The 3,865-nt window shown below is 35.6% G+C and overlaps 1 pseudogene; it reads left to right on the top strand.

Annotated features, from left to right (window-relative positions):
• Positions 1–2,171: 2,171 nt before the first annotated feature.
• Positions 2,172–3,502, top strand: LOC117119181 (annotated as a pseudogene).
• The last annotated feature ends 363 nt before the right edge of the window (positions 3,503–3,865 follow it).

Raw genomic sequence — 3,865 nt, 5'->3', positions numbered from 1 at the left:
ACCTAAGTGGTTCTTTTCATGTCATTTTCTACAAATTAAGTGGGATAATAGATGGGTATAAGAGACAGACATCATTCTCAACACATTCTATTAATGTTCTTACTCTACTAAAATTTCCTTTTTTTAAACTGGTTGGGATCAGTATTTATGATCACACAATAGTTGACGGTAATTATGTGTTGGACATATACAGTAAAATTAAACTGACGTTTATGTGAGTATATACATATCAATTTTACACCAACAAAAATAACGCTTCCCTCGAATAAACGCCCCTCAAAAACCCGTCTCAACAATTAAAGGCCCCGGGGCGTTTATTCGAATAAATGAGATGATACAACGTACAACTGTATAACTTTTTAAATAAATCAGCAGAATACAATGACATGTTTTGTTATGCTGTTGGAAAGCATTATTTTCATACTATGATACTTCAGCAATAAGTACACATTATATAACTGGCGCAAAGTTGTTTATATTTGAAAAAAATGAATACTCTACCGTGCATACTGCACGTTACTAAGAATACATAAATTGATTATTAGTATACTAATATCTGTCTCTTATACACATCTAGATGTGTATAAGAGACAGCGGTGATACTTTGCAATCTAATGATATATCAGTTTGCTTTCAAAGAGAATCACTCAATTGATACATGCATATGTATATTTGTTAATGCAAGTTACACACTAATAATATATTATGTCAACAATATGCCGAACAGAACGTGTTATGCCCCAAACAAGGAAACAGTCCGGTGCCCAATACACTTATCGTAGGTAAGAAAATAGACTATGTCGATTCCGTTCCTTACCTGGGTTATATTATTTCCAATGACCTGAAAGATGAGGATGACTTTATAATAGTCAAATCACAGGAATCTAAGTGACTGTGTAAAACAATGCAGCGTGTTCAAAACAGCTAAAAATCCAGAGTAAAATATGTCGACAGTAAAATCAATATTTTGCCTCAATTAATGTGAAATATGGAGTAATGTCACTTCGTGAGAGGGAGACTTTGTTGCAGTTTTACAGATCGGTCAATTTCGAATCCCTGACGTATGTTTTCTGACGCACTGGGCTACATCACTATGATTTAAGGCTTAGAAATAAGCATAATATAGATCACTTTGTATCAAACGTTTATAAAGTTCGATCCTTTCAGATCAGATATGAAAGGGATTTCAATGTTGATAGCTGGTCAAATGAATGGAAGAAGAACAAGATACATTTAATTGATGAATATAACCAGAACCCTGCGGGTGTGTACGTTTCTTTGTACGTAAACATAGTTTAGAGGGATTTGTGGTCCAGTAATGGTTTCTAATGTTTTTACGTATACCTACACCCCCATACAGGCCCTCCGACGGGGGGGGGGGTGTGGAGGGCGATATGCCCTGACAAGGGGTCACATTTCCCCGATGAAAGCTACAATTTAAGGGTTCCAAATTAGGCTCATTTAATCGATTTTAGAGTCTATTCATATGTAGAAAATACATATCATTTTTTTTTCTCCCCGACGAATTGTGCTTTTTCTCCCCGATGGGGGGGGGGGAAGCTCTCCCCGACGGGCGACCCTGCCCCTGCCCCCCCCCCCCCCCCCCCACCAAAAAAAAACTCTCTCGCTCATTATACAAAAATAACGCTCAAGTAGTTAAAAATCACATCGTATCAACTTTCAGTTTACGAGCCTAGCTCCCCCTGACTTAATAATCAAGCTCGAACCTCGCGGTCCCCCGCCCCCACTCAGCCAACCTCTTATGCGCCTCACCATCAGTTCCCTATTTAACTCCATGTATGACACACGGAACCATACTCGTCATACGTGGGAGTGGTTTGGCGCATGCGGGTACAGCTTGGTTTACAGCTTGGATATATGTATATATACAGGTATATATATAATTATATATATAATTTATTATTACATTCCCAATATTACTAAAGTTTCATACATTTTAGAACACATCTTTTAATATTGCTAAAGTAGGAATAATAATAGAATCTACTTTTTTGTTTCTTTTTTACCCATTAATTCAGTCCAAAATTCTTTAAATTGTGGTCCACCCATTTTCATTATAGGCCTACTAGAACAATTTTCTACACTGTTTTGCATTACTTTCTTCTTAATTATTATTGTTTTCCATTCATTTAGTTTGGTATTCTTTTTTTCAAAATCAGCCTGTTTGTTTCTTTTTAAATATTGGCGATGTGTCCTACATGCATGCTGGTGTTCTTTAACTATGTCTTCAATATTTTTTAATTAAACGTCAAACCATATCTTACGTTTATTTTTTATTTTCTTGTAACAAATTGCTTCTGATGCTACAGAAGGTACAATGGATTTCATTGACTCCAAGATTCGTTTACATCAGAACAGGCTTCTTATCTAGTTAGTAAACGGTATAGTAATTTTATCTTTAAATTCTTTTCAATCATGTGGTGTTTCCAGCTTATTTCCGATTTTGTATTATCTTATATTGGGAGCACTTGTTATCATTAATAAAAGTTCATGCATACCACGTAGGCCCTAGGTCAAATTTACGTGAATGTACTTATGCAAAATAGGGGTAAAATCCACCGGACTATACTTTGGCTCCTATTCTATCGTTTAATATAATTATTATTGAAAATAAATAGGAATAAAGGTAGAAATATACGAGTTTTTAATTACTGATATGCCCCACAGATTCTGGCCTATGCGAACTGCATTTGGTAGATAAAGGTAAAATCGGTCCGGCGGACTGATTTTATCCCAGACTGATTTCCTGGCACGCTTTACTGTTTCAATATGCTGAAATAAATACTGTAACGGTCGGTATACTTTACTGCCATGGCTTCTTAATCGACAGCAGCACGACGCGTTCTTCTCTGGTCAGCACCTCGATGTATGTCTACTGCGTTTATGCGTTCGATTAATACACTCGATGATTACGTAGTTTTCCACGAGAACTTTACAGCCGCTTATCATTTTGGACCTGAAAGAATTATTAGACGACCATTTAGTCTTGCTCCTTACTATACATATGACTATGTGAAAGCCTTGCTTGAACAAGAAATACCATTCAAGGGGGTCATTTTTTTAAAGGAATTGCTTCTGCATTGCATGGGAAGTTTGAAAATATTCCTGACGGATACTTTCACACTTTTTTGATCCGTAATCCAACAAAAGTATCATGTCAGCACTACGTCAACAGAATAACACATCATGGATCAAGAGATCTTACTTCGGTCAGGAAATTCAAACGTACCTACCGGCATCTCCATTATATTTTGTGGACCTCTGGAAGCTTTATGTCCACATTAAAGATAATCTCAAGAAACCTACTCTTATTATTGATGTTGATGACTTTTTGCAAGATCCTGAAGCGATGATGAAGACTTATTGCCAATCAACTGGCATACCGTTTCGAAAATCCATGTTGTCATGGGAACCGTGCGGTATAAGGGATGTGGACTGGCAATGTACCGGTAGCCCTTTTTTGAAATATTACGGGGGTTGAAACGGCTGGTATAAGAACGCTTTAAATAGAATGGATTTGGTAAATGATTCAAAGCACAGACCAATACAGCAGGAGTTACAATGCTGCCACCAGACGTCAGGAAAGGTTTGAAAATCAATGAACCGTACTATAAATTACTGTATGAAGAAAGAATAACAATTTGATTTGGTTTTCTTTGATGTCAGCAGAGGTTTAACTTTCACTGTTGTAATAAAATGGTAGAGCTGTCTTATATTATTATGTTAAACATGAATAGTTTATCTAAAATGATATTTATTAATAATAATAATAAATATATATGTAGGCTATATGTATATGTATATATAATATATATATATATATATTTATATATATATATATAAT

This window comes from Anneissia japonica, unplaced genomic scaffold (genome assembly GCF_011630105.1).
Source record: "Anneissia japonica isolate Jap-2015-1 unplaced genomic scaffold, ASM1163010v1 scaffold287863_len737641_cov155, whole genome shotgun sequence".
Taxonomy (NCBI): domain Eukaryota; kingdom Metazoa; phylum Echinodermata; class Crinoidea; order Comatulida; family Comatulidae; genus Anneissia; species Anneissia japonica.
Note: the sequence above shows the minus strand (reverse complement) of the source record. Positions and strands in the feature narration are given on the sequence as shown.